The sequence below is a fragment of the Myotis lucifugus genome, unplaced genomic scaffold, assembly GCF_000147115.1.
Source record: "Myotis lucifugus unplaced genomic scaffold, Myoluc2.0 scaffold_20, whole genome shotgun sequence".
In the NCBI taxonomy this organism is placed as follows: Eukaryota; Metazoa; Chordata; class Mammalia; order Chiroptera; family Vespertilionidae; genus Myotis; species Myotis lucifugus.
In genome coordinates, this window is record NW_005871068.1 from 6,202,547 (window position 1) to 6,216,454 (window position 13,908).

General features: G+C 36.7%; 1 protein-coding gene across 1 annotated transcript in view; it reads left to right on the forward strand.

Moving 5' to 3' along the window:
* The window catches only part of IL1RAPL1 (interleukin 1 receptor accessory protein like 1), a 1,338,708-nt gene that overhangs the window by 150,766 nt on the left and 1,174,034 nt on the right, over positions 1 to 13,908 (forward strand). The window lies entirely within an intron of this gene.

A 13,908-nucleotide genomic window follows, 5' to 3' on the forward strand; every position in this document is an offset into this window, starting at 1 on the left:
TGATGTGATGTGTGATGCTTATGTTACGGAAAGGTTAAGTTGTGCCATAATTTTTATTATTTTACATCCATGCATTAATTTGAGTAAGATCCTAGGATTTATTTACAGATGTCAGTTCAGAATAACTTCCTTTCTGTGAAGTCCCAGGCCTGATGCATTAACATATGTAGACTTTGAAACCATGTTCATTCAAGGCCTATGACCAATGGCTTGAATGGATGCCTAAGAGCGTAGTTAAACCAAACAAATAATTAGTCTCAATTACAGAAGTATAAATTTGATTCTAATTAATTAACATGCCAGGGTTTACACATAAGTTTAAGTGTAATTGATCTTAGCGCCACAGATATCAATTTAAGGGTTGGCTAAATGACAACAAGTAGGAAGTGACTCAGATATAAGGGTGCTCACCATGAGAAAGATTAATTGGTATATTAGTGATCAGCTAATAGGTGGCTCATGTAATAACAATATCTTCATATCATTAAGAGGTCTCAAAATAGGACCACCAACTTTAAAGCTTTTAATTGTATACAATTATTATAGCAGATATAATTTTTTAAAAGAATATTTGTCACATTCATTTGTCCTTGTAATTTAGTGTTTTTTTTTCTTTTTCATAATTAAAAACACAAAAATCTAGAGGAAGCATACAACTGTTTTACTTTTGCTTTGAAATATTCGTACTGAACTGCTTTTGGTAGGCCTGGGTGTGGAAAATCAAGTGCCTGTATTAGAAAAAGCGACAACAATGAGTGACTACTGGCTAGTATTTTTCTATTTTCTCTGCTATTAATGAATTTCGCTTTTGTTGCCATGTTAACTTCACACTATTTTACGGTGAAATCTGGAGGGGAAAGAAAGGAGAAAGGGGCTTCTATTATGCCATTACATTTCTTCTTTTTTGAAGAGCTCCTAATGCTCTGAATGATAGGCTAAAAAGCTCAGATGAAGTGATGAAGCTGAATGGTGAGAAAAGCCAAATTGATGGCACATTCATTTCATAACAGTGTATGAAGGGTCTTTGGCTGAGGGAGAGAGGCAAAGTCCCGGATCAAGAGAGTGTGAGGTGGCTGCTAAGTGAGGAGTTACACAGCCACGAATACTACAGAACCGTTTTCCTTTTTCCAAATGTCCCCTGTCTATGTTCTTTTCTCCCTTCTTCTCCTCTACCTCCTAACCCCAGGCAACTCTCCTAGTAAAAAGATTTTTCAAGAAGGATGTCAAAGAAAATATAATTTTTCAAGAATGATGTCAAAGGAAATTGTTGAATGAGGAACAGGGCAGCATGAGTCCAGAGTGGAGGAAGGTGATAAAGGCACTATTTAGAAGTTAAACCTAGGAAACTGGGGCAAGAATCAAAGCAACACTACAGGCAGGGATGAGGGCCCTGAAGATAATCATAAGGAACTGCAGTCTGAGGCAGGAAAAAAGGCAAGGCTGGTAAAGAGGTTTAAGACAGAGGATGACCTACATAGAAAAAGATTTTCAACCGCCAGACTTTGGACTGGAGGGGAAATAGCTCAGGAGGCCCAAGAGTAGGTTACATTTGTCTGTGTGGAAGTTGTTCTGAGTAAACAAGAAATTGTAATTATAAACAGAACTATGAAGAGGTCATTAAATTAAATAGTCATGTGCAGGAACATTTCCTCTTTAGATTTTTTTGAAAGTTTTATTTTTAGGATAGTTGTTCTTTATATATCAAATTTTTTAAAAATATATTTTATTGATTGTTTACAGAGAGGAAGGGAGAGGGATAGAGTTAGAAACATTGATGAGAGAGAAACATCGATCAGCTGCCTCCTGCACATCTCCCACTGGGGATGTGCCCGCAACCCAGGTACATACCCTTGACCAGAATCGAACCTGGGACCTCCCAGTCCGCAGGCCAACACTCTATCCACTGAGCCAAACCGGTTTCGGCTATATATCAAATTTTAATTTGCATTATGTTGTGTAGTACAGCCTCATTTAGACTTTTGGAAGAACATTCAAAATCCATGAACATTCTGAAAGAGGTAGAATTTTCTTATCTATAATAATAAAATCATAATATGCTAATTAGACCGGACTAAGCCAGGGCTGTGAGGGAAGCCAGGTCCCAGGTACCTGCGGTGGCTGGAGAGAGGCCCGGGTCCCGGTGCCAGAGAGAAGCAGGTGCCGGCAGCCAGGGGGAGGAAGGCCTACTCTCACGAATTTTGTGCATTGGACCTCTAGTTAATATATAAAGAGGCTCAGGTTAACCCTTGATATTGTGTGATCATCTTTGCAGTATGTCTTAGATGTTTTTTAATAGATAAGTATAATGTGTATCGGAAGGGTTTTATAAACACCTGTTTACTTAATTCAGGCAATTAGAATAATTTGACATCCTAAGTAGTTTAAGTATCCTTTCTGACACCTCATTTGTATTAATTATTTTTCCATAACACAGCAGCAGGATGATATAGTTTGAAACACACAGATTCTGGAGCCAAATTAATTGGACTGAATCCTGGCTCTGCCATTTTCTACCTGTGTGAGGACACTGGTCCTCTGCATGAGTGTCTCACTTTCTTCTCAAGTAAAATGGGCTAACAGTAGTGCCTATTGCATAAAGTGGTGGTAACAATTTATTACACACACACATATACATATAACATGCATGCCCACATGCATGCTTAGGACAATAACAGAAACAAAAACTGCTTATTAAATATTTATAACTATGAGCATTCTTTTAAAAACATAATTTTTAAAATTTTATTTTTATTGATTTCAGAGAGGAAGGGAGAGGGGGAGAGAGATAGAGACATCAATGATGAGAAAGAATCATTGATTGGCTGCCTCCTGCACACCCCCTACTGGGAATTGAGCCCACAACCCAGGCATTTGCCCTTGACAGGAATGGAACCCAGGATCCTTCAATTTGCAGATTGACGCTCTATGCACTGAGCCAAACTGGCTAGGGCACTATTAGCATTCCTAACAATATTTTGTATACTAACAGTACTCCTAATAATAGTACTAAAAATCTAATTCTAATCTTAATAATGATCTTAATAATATTTTCACATACCATCCTTCAGTTCCTGGTGAACTCCATTTTGCAGTAAAACAGGAGTTACCTATGCTTGCTCTCTTCCCCTTTCTCTTAATCTATTTTCTTTTAAAAAATTTTTTTTTATTTTTATTAATTTCAAAGAGGAAGGCAGAGGGAGAGAGATAGAAACATCAGTAATGAAAAAGAATCATTGATTTGCTGCCTCCTGCCTCCTGCACGCCCCCTACTGGGAATCGGGCCCACAACCTGGGCATGTGCCCTGACAAGAAATCGAACTGTGACCTCCTGGTTCATAGGTCCACACGCAACTGCTGAGCCACGCCGGCTGGGCTTTCTTAAATCTAACTCAATCTGGTTTGCAGAACTACCACTTCAACTAAACTGTTCTTGCCCTTGACAATGACCTCCACATTGCTAAATCCAATCCAGTTTTCTAATTTTATTTTTCCTTTACTTGTCTCAATAGTTGATCACCTACTTCTTTGATATACTGTCTTCATTTGTCTTTCAGAAACCATGTTCTCTTGAGTTTCCTTCCAAACTCATTGATCACTGTTTGTTGTCTTTGCTCATTTTGTCTTATCTTGTAGATCTCTTAATGATGAAAGAAGTCAGACTCATTCCTTGGTTTTCTTCTCAACTCACTTCCTTGGTCATTTTTCCCAGTACTATGGTTGGTTTTAAATACCATATTGTTGCTGACAACTGACTAATTGATATCTCTGTTCCCAGCTCCTCTCCCAAATTTAGACTTGTGCATCTAGCTCCTTACTCAGTATTCTCCTTTGGGGGACTAATAGACACTTGAAATTCAAAATGTCCCAAATCTTAGTAGCTGATATTCCCCTTAAAGCTGGTTCTACTCATACCCTTCCAGTTACTCTGGACAAATACATTTGAGTTATCCTTCACTCCTTTCTTTATTTCATGCTCCCCATCAAACAGTCTTCACATTGCTGTCTTCACTTTTACAATAGATCCAGATGGTGACCTCTTCTTACTACCTGAACTGCTTCCACTCCGCTCTAAATCACTATCATTTCTCTCCTGGATTAATTGAGTGATACCTGGTCTACTTGGTTCTATTCGGATCTATTCTTAATGCGGAAGCCAAATGTCAGTAAAATCATGTCAGTGATTTTCAAGCTCTGCTGGAAACCCTGAAGTGGGTTCCAATTTACTCAGCGTAAAAGCTAAAGTCTTTATAATGGCTTACATGGCCTTATATGAACTGGCCTTCATTTCTTTTTATGTTGTCTCTAATCCTTTCCTTATCATCCATGCTACCTTAGCTATAGTGCCTCCTCACTGTTGCTAAAACATTCTAGGCATGGTCACACCTTTTACACTTACTTTTCCCTCTGCTTAAAACATTTGTCCCATATATAATCCTATAATTCCTTTACCTCCTTCAGGTCTCTGCTCAAATGTCATCTTTTCAGTGTGGCTCATCCTCTTATTTTAAACTATAACCCTTCAACCCTACACTCCCACTTCTAAGACTCTCATTTCTCTTACTCTGCTTTAGAGTTTAATATATCTTTCCGCATCATATGCAATTTACTTATTTATTATGTCTGTTATTTTTATGTCTTCTCCCAGTAGAAAGTAAACTCCATTAGGGAAAGGAACACTTTTCATTTACTGGTTAGATTGGTATCTGTCATGTAGTAGGCACACAATAAATATATGTTGGATGAATGAGTGAAAGAATGAATAGTATTCTGTTGGTTTTTGTTCTTCTCTACAAATAGTATGTTGAAGAGGGTATTCCATAAATGCAGACACTACTAGTATGGAAGATACATAGATGCCATAACGGTTAGCATTGTCTGTTACTTTCACTTGCTAATTTAATAGGCATATCTGAACGTGAAATTTCCTGAGCACAGTATTCAGTGATGCTCTCCTTGTCTATAATGTCTACTTTTAATCTCATCAAACATTGCCTGTCCTTTAAGCTCGGTGTAACCCATGAAATGTTCCTTCACTGTTTTTGCCAGTGATTTCCAGTTTTTCAGAACTGATGTAGCATTTATTTTCTCTCTATACAATTTAGACATCACTTTTATATTAAATCCCATTGTTTCATATGAATAAGTTCTATCTCCTCAACTAATTTTCTAAGTCTTGAAAGGTAAAATAATCTATTATGCTTTCTGGCAAAGCACTGTTAAGTTTTCATGCTTCAATCTATTTGTCTTAGTATTTTTACTTAGACATAATTTTTCAGGAAGATTCCTTAGAATCTTTGGGAGTAAATTGCTTTAAGAGACAAAAACACTGAAATAAATTGTATCACAGAGAAAATAGAATACATAATAGGAAACTATCTCAGAAATAAATTTTGTAGAATTATTTCTTTAAAATTTTCTCTTTCATGTCTACTTCCTTCTGGGTAAACAGTGTGGAATATCAATACTTTTTAGTGGGGATTTTACAAATATTAGCTATTGGTTATCCATACAATAATATGCCCTTTTATGTTTTTAAAAGAAATTTAAGACATTATATGACAAGAAAGCATTCATGTATTTGCTGAATCAAATAATAAAACAGGAAACAAGTGATGGCCAATTGGAATGTGTATAATCCTTGTTTATTAAATGGTCATAGAGGAGGTTCATGAAAAGGTTTGCTTCCTTTCTGATACTTCTACTTATCTTTTAATTTACACAGTACATTTCCTAAAATTGCATGGAACATATACACACTAAATATTAAAATGGCTTAGTTTGTGTCCCAAACTTACAAAGCCAAATAAAGTCTATGCTATTGGTATACCATTAACTTCTCCCAATGTACCTAATGACCATCACTGTTAAGCCAGCCTGTATAATTGTTCAGTATCCCAAGAGCATAAACATTCTCTGGAGAAAAAATAGAGGAAAAAAGATTGATATATAAACACTGGCTGAGGTCAGATTATATTTTGTTTCATAGATTACAGAGAAAATTTTAATTTTATTTTTTTTCCATCAGGAATGACTTTTGTATTGATGCTACTTTGTGATATATATCCACCAGAGGATTTCTTAATTCTTCTTTTACCAAGTGTCATGGATTCTCCAATCCCATTAACTTCTTTGACTATGATGAAGGAGTTGTATCAAACATTTAACAAAAGAGACATGGTGTTTAGAGAAACTGAAGAGATATGGATATGGAGGGGGGTCGCTGAGCCCTCAATGCTTCTGATGTCATTTCATTTCTCTAATGAGAGAGCATATCTCTATTAAGAGAAAAAATATTTAAAGAGTAATATTACGTGAACTTAATAGGTTATTTACAGGAAGGGTTATGTCTCAATATTTTTTAAACTTTAACATTTTGTTTTAAGATAGAGATTATTAGGTAAAATGTGTGATTACTTCTTGACCATTTTTTTCTGTTCTTAGCGATCCAACAAATATGTAATGTTGAAAGTTGGATGTATAACTCCTTCATTACAAAACAACTAATTAAAAAATGCATCGAATGCCTCCTGCTAGGCATTCTTCTAGTTACTGGTTATACAAATTGAATGAATCAGACCGTGTTCCAGTCTTCATGTATTTCACAATCAAGTGGAAGTGTAAGAAAGTTTTTTAAAGTCAAAATATAAAGGAAAGAAGGAAGGAAAGGGGCAGAGAGTAAGATAAATAAAAGAAAATAGAAAGAAGTATATGTATTCAGATAATTGAGAAAGTAGAAGAAAACAAAGTGTTGTGAGGAACACTTTACAGCCAGAAAATCATTTCCACATATATCATTTCTTTTACATTATGTTTTCAATTATGTAACTCTTCCAAATAGCCCAAAATTTAAAATAAAACCTTAGAACATCAAGAATTAATTTGTGGTATCAATAATGTCCTATAAGACATAAAAATCTGGCTCAAAACTTAAGTTTCAGAAATCTGGTTCATGCTTACATTATAATTATTTAGCAAATATTTTTATTAAGTGTTTATCAGGTACTCTTTTGGGGATATGGCAGAAAATAAAACAAAGCCCCTGAACTCATGGATCTTACTTAAAAAGAAGTGAAGTATGTAGTAGATTAGTGGGTGGTAAGTGCTATTATGGACAGAAAAAAAGGAAGTGAGGAGAATGACAAGGAGTATCTGGGTAGGATTTTTAATTGTTGCAATTCTCTAGAATGGCTCAGAAAGATCTCTTTGGGAAGGAGTCATATTTTGTGCCTACAAGTAATTATCTAGACACTAGAGGTATGGTGCATGAATTCATGCACAGGTGGGGTCCCTTGGCCTGGCTGGCAATTGGGGCTGATTGGGGCCATCTTGCCTAGTCCCTATGGGGGCCAATTGGGGTTGATCTGGACCGCCTGACTGGGGGGAGGGACCGTGGGAGGTTGGCCGGCCACGGGGGTTTGGCTGTGGGAGCACACTGACCATCAGGGGGCAGCTCCTTGAGCGTCTGCCCCCTGGTGGTCAGTGCACGTCATAGTGACCGATCCACCGGTTATTAGGTCAACTGGTTGTTCAGTTGACTGGTCGTAATGGTTGCTTAAGCTTTTATATATATAGATGTTTCATAAATCTTGAAGTCGATGCAATTATTTTAGATAGGTAAATAGACTCTGGTAAAACAATTTGCCAAAAGATTGTTTATTCCATTTGTTGAATGTCAGAAGGCAAAATAAAGATCTGTAATTTGTGATAGAAAATAGAACACAGTCATGTCCAATCTTACTTGAGATCTTCATCTCAACTTAACAAATAGGTTCTTTCACTTTTGCTCTGCTTTATAAGTATTCTGCACCCTTTAGCTTTTCTATCAGCACAAAAAAAGAAATTTTGCCACACAGTTCTTGAATAAACAAAGACTTTTGGTCCAAGTGGCTGTTTCATAATTTCATGTTAGTTAAAACTGACTCTATTCTTCAGTTAAATATCTATACTAATAAAAAGGTAATATGCTAATTAGACTGGGTCGACTGACCACCTTCCAGATGTCCAACTTCCTTCTGGACAAAGCCATGTTGGTGGGGGCTGAGGCAGAGGCAGTTAGGGGTGATCAGGCTGGCAGGTGAGGGCAGTTGGGGGCGAGATCAGGCTGGCAGGGAGGGCAGTTGAAGGCAACCAGGTCAGCAGGGGAGGGCAGTTAGGGGCAATCAGGCAGGCAGAGGCAGTTAGGGGTGATCGGGATGGCAGGGGAGAGCAGTTGGGGGCAATATCAGGCCGGCAGGGGAGAGCAGTTAGGGGTGATCAGGCTGGCAGGGGAGAACAGCTGTGGGAGGGATCAGGTTGGAAGGGGGGGCAGTTAGGGGCGATCAGGCAGGCAGGTAGGCAGAGGCAGTTAGGGGCTGATCATGCAGGCAAGCAGGTGAGCGGTGAGGAGCCAGCAGTCTCAAATTGTGAGAGGGATGTCTGATTGCTGCCAGTCGGACATCCCCCAAGGGGTCCCTGATTGGAGAGGGTGCAGGCTGGGCTGAGGGAACCCCCACCCCATGCATGAATTTCATGCAACGGGCCACTAGTCTATATAATAAAAGCCTAAGCGACTGTTAGGGCAGAACGACCAGAACCACTGGTCGCTATGATGCGCACTGACCACCAGGGGGCAGATGCTCAGTGCAGGAGTTGCCCCTTGGTGGTCAGTGCTCTCCCACAGGGGGAGTGCTGTTCAACCAGAAGCCAGGCTCATGGCTGGCGAGCACAGTGGCAATGGTGGGAGCCTCTGTGGCAAAGCTAAGGAGCATCGAGCTGAGTGGTAAGGAGCAGCGAACAGGCGGATGGTAAGGAGCGAGGAGTCCCGGACTGGGAGAGGGCGCTGGTTAGGCTGAGGAACCCCCCTGCCCCAGGGTAGAATTTTGTGCATTGGGCCTCTAGTAATAATAGTAGTATAATATAAATCTATTATTTAGATTTATAATTTTGAATTCCTATATTTCCTTCTTAAATAAGGGGTTTATATTCTTTGTTTCCAAAATGGGGATATTCTTTAGACTATGTGAATAGAATTTTAAGACTGAAATTAAATTGGTGTATGTGAATAGTTAGGTTAGGTAGTATAAATGGCACATTTCAGTTCTCTACACAGAGACTGGCAGAACATCTCATTTGAACATCATCTGAAAATAAGATTTTGCAAAATGGAAAACTATGCTTGTGGAAAAAAGGCAGCCAAAACTAGCAGATGATGGTTAAACTAAGATTTATTGGACTAAGCCAATTAAAATACCAGTAAAGTGCACTGAAATCCATAATTGACTTCTCAAAGCTAATTTTAGGCAAGATGACAGCCAGAGGTACGACCAAAATAAAACTGTTTAATGCATATTCTGTTTGGATAAGGAGACAGTAGATCCCCAGTTCAGCAAATTCAACAGATTTTAAGTACTTGTTTGTATTGGCAGTGTATTTGATACAAGGAATAGAAAGATAAAATGTACTTTCCTAATTTCATTTTCTGTAGTCTTCATTGGAAAACATTTCTACCCTCAGATTTTATTTTGAAGTGGTCAAATCAGATGGTCTCCAGTATGTAGTGGAAAACACAATGGAAGTTCTAGATTTAGCTGCTGAAGTCAGTCTTAGTCTTTTTTTTTTTTGAGGAAATGAACAAGAGATATATTGTATATTCTTTGCCAAGAAGTACAGAGTACGTATTACAAATAGCTATTGCTGCAAAGAATAATAGGTTAATCATATAAGTGTTCAATAGGAACATAAGGAGATTGGATGTGTTTGGATAAATAATTTCACTTCTATAGATGCAAAATCATTGGATTCTATAACACCACATGATAAACAGTAGTACAATTTAAGTGGCAGAAGCATCTTGATGAGTTAAAAAACCATTTCAGTGTGAGAAGACCTGGATTCTATTATTTATTTGTCATTACTTAATCTTTAGGAACCTCAATTTCTTTTTCTATAAAATGGGTACAACAATCTCTTTACCTTAGGGTATTGATATAAAGCAAATGTAATAATATAAAGCACTATTCCTGAGAAAGTTGTAATTATTAATGGAGCATACTAGTTGTTTTGTGTATGATTTCTTCCTTGCTTTTGATGGACCTTTCAAAATATTGCACCTACATTTTCAGCCTAAGGAATCAAATCTTGAATCTCAAATAAACCCTAAAGATCATATATTTTCACAACTAGAATGTATGATTCTCTATTCTAATTTAGTTCTCTTCCAACAATACCTTGGTTCCCATGAGTATTACCCTAGTTTAAGTACTTATTTCATATTTCATATTTTTAAATCTTACAATAGTAATGAATCTTCATTACTGTAGATTCGTGCTTCTTAAATCACTAAGCACGTAGTCTTTAACATGATTTTTAAAAAGCATTGTTTTCATTATATTGCAGAAAACGTGTGTATGATGCTCATAAAGATGTCAACATAAAGCTAAGCCCCATTTCTTACTAGTTGTAAGATCTGGAACAAGTGATTCAGTTGTTGCACTTTAGTTTACTTATCAGTGAATAATAGAATCTGTCTCATAGGGTTCGGTTGCCTGGGTATGAGGAATGTTGCAGTTGTACCTCTACCACCTATTTCTGCCTCATTTTACAACTTTCAATGGCACATCATTGATGAGATCATATATAAACACAAACCCCTTTGTGATTCCAGATAACTTCAAAAGTTTTCTAGTCTTTTTTATTACTGATTATTTACCTGCTGAAACCTTTATTCCATCCTATTTATTTACTTTTCTGAATTTCCTATACCTATTTAGTTGCTGTCATGGTCAACTACAATATCTTGCTTTATAATGATCTGAACAGTTATTAATTCTTCAAGTCCCAATATTTCCTAATATTTTTATTATACTTGACTCCTTTCAACTCTGACTACTTTTAGCTATCAACCCTTTTATTTTTTTAATTTATCTTTCTTGTCAAAAGTATTACAGATGTCCTCTTTGTTTTTTTAAATTATCAACCATTTTAAATCCTTTTCATTTATATCTCTCTCTTTTCTTTACATCATTCATTCATTTATTCATTCATTTCAGATTCCTTTTCAAAGTACATATCATATCCATATCTATTCTGTAATTTACTGAAAGGTGAAATGAGTTTATATATTCCCATATATTTATGACAGACAGGGGTGAATCAATATTAGTTAATGGTCTCTGTGCTATGGGATTAAAAAAAGAAGATGCTACCATGTTTACTGTTCTAGTCCTCACTTAAGAATTTGGCCTAGCTTAACTCATTTAGTCTGTATGACAGTTCTATAAGATGCAGAAACGAAGGCTCAGAGATATTTGGTAACTTGCCCAAGTTCACACAGGTAGTAAATTGTATAAGTAGGATATGAACCCAAGCACATTCACATGATAGCCTATGCTTTTAACCATCAAATTACATTGATACTTATGCAGATGGAAAAAGGATCCTTATGATACTGGATACTCTTCTCAAAAGATGGTCCCATTGTGTGTCTGTGCTCAAACTGGTAATAATGATTACTATAAATTCATTTAACAAGGATTCATGGACATTTTTCTAAGCACTGGAGATCAATTAGTGAAAACAATAGAAATATTCTTAATTTTCTGACGCTAGTTGGCAAGAGACAGCAAAATAATAAATAAATTAGAAAATATGACGTACTGACAAGTCCTATGATGAAATAAAACATGGTACTAGAACAGATTTACTGGAGTTTTTACTTTGGTTTGGGAGGTCAGGAGGCTTCTTTTCATAAATGACTGCTCAGCTGAGGACTTTGTATTAGAAGATCATTCTGGTTTGTTTAAGCAAAAGGAGACTTATTAAAGTCAATTAGATAGCTCACAGTAGTGCTAGGAGTGCCAGAAAATTAAGTCTGGATGTTTCACAATAAGGATCATAGCTCTAAGAAACATGTCCCCAGGAAAAAACATCAAAGCACAAGAAACTACTTAGCACTGATAATTGGGGTTCCCAATAAATCTCAGCTTCCTGAAATACTTGAACTGGGGGGATTATAAGAGTGGTTACAATGAAGATGGGGGAAAAGAGGTAAGTTCAGTATGTCTTTTGTATGTAAAACCTACAACAGTTTCTCAACTGGTGGCAATAAACAGGTTAATGGAGCACCATGATTCTGATCATCTCAGGGTGGCTGGGTGGGACTGAGGCAGTCTAAACTAGTTAACTCCAACCTTTTGGAGCCTCCTTAGTTTACTTTATGTGTCATGATGTATACATGGTTGAGATTACTGTTCTACAGCAATGTCTGAAATACATAGGGTAGAAAATAATTAAGGATGGTTCCTAGGTTTTTAGCTTGAGTTACCTGTTTGCTCATGGTGCCACTTACTGATATGGAAAATGGCAGGGATAGAGCAGGTTATAGGAGGGGAACTAAAAGGGTTTTTCTTTTTTTCCTAAAGACATTCGAAGTTTGAGAAATTTGAGTCTTTTACATGTAGACGTTAGTTAGGCAGTTGGCTGGCTATATGAGATTGGAATTGGGAAGGGCAGTTATTTTAAAAATATAAATTTGGGAGTAATCAGCATAAAGATGATGTTTAGAGCAGTGGGAATACTGAAATTACCAAGGAAGAAAAGGTACACAACAAAGAGAAGTGATTTTAAGTCAGAGCCTTTAGACACTCAAACCTTTTGAAGTAGAGCAGACTAATAATAGTGGAGTTACAGAATTCTTGGCATGAAATATCTTAGAAATAATCTGGAAAACACTGCTTACATAAAACTATTGAAGTTCTACATCTTAAACTAAAAGAAAAATTAGAGTTGGGAATAATCTACTAAATTATAAAGTGGACTGAACAAGTTGGTGGAGAAAACAAAACTTCTATACGAGGACAAACTTAAAAAAAACACACCTTTTTAAAAAAAATGGGGCCTAAGAGAAGATATGATCAGAGCTTATAAAATAAAAAATTGTATGGATAGGGTCAATACATTCTTATTCACCAAATTCAGAATACTAGAACTAAGAAGCACTCTTTGAGACTTGAAAGAATTACATTGAGGACAAAATGAAAGGAAGTTCTGTTTTATCCAGTGGGCCTAAACTTACGAAACTCTTTACAAGTGATAAATAGGTCTCTACAAGTGGTAGAATGGGTTGAAAAGGTGCATTGCATGGACAGTAGATATACAATAGGTTGTTTAAGGAAATGGGATCTTTTCATGAGTGGTATATCTCTAATGATTTAATTTTGATATCCTATGTCATAAGCAACATTTCTAAAAAATCTTTTCAAGCCAGAATTAGAATAGAAGGGATAAAGTCTGACAGAATATAACTTTTTTCTGTTATGCAAAAATTCACAAGAGAATGTTTTCAATAGATGTATAGTTTTCTTAAAAACAATTATTAATACCAAATAAAGACCTACAATAACCATATGTGACGAGCAAAGCTTTATACAAGTTTTAACAAGTAATTTGATGGAACATGCTTGTTCACAGTGAAGAATGATCTTAATATTATATGTCCTTGAACATTTACTTTTTATTTATTTTTAAATTATTTTTTCGTTAATCCTCACCCAAGGATATTTTTTCATTGATTTTTTAGGGAGAGTGGAAGGGAGGGAAAAGCAGAGAGAAACACATTGATTGGTTGCCTCCTGCCTGAGCCCCACTAGGGCCCAGGCCAGGGAGGAGCCTGCAACCAAGGTACATGCCCTTGACCAGAATCGAACTCAGAACCCTTTGGTCCTCAGGCCGATGCTCTGTCTACTGAACCAAACAGGCTAGGGCTAGTTTTTAATTTTACCCATGGTTCTTTTATGAGGAAGCACTGTGGTATCCCTGTATTCCAGACTGAAACTATGTATCTCCATTGCGTTCTACACTTAAGTGACCTAAAAAGTGACAGCTGCATCAAGTCTTTAGTTGTTTTTCATGTGGTAGTAATAATATTCCTCT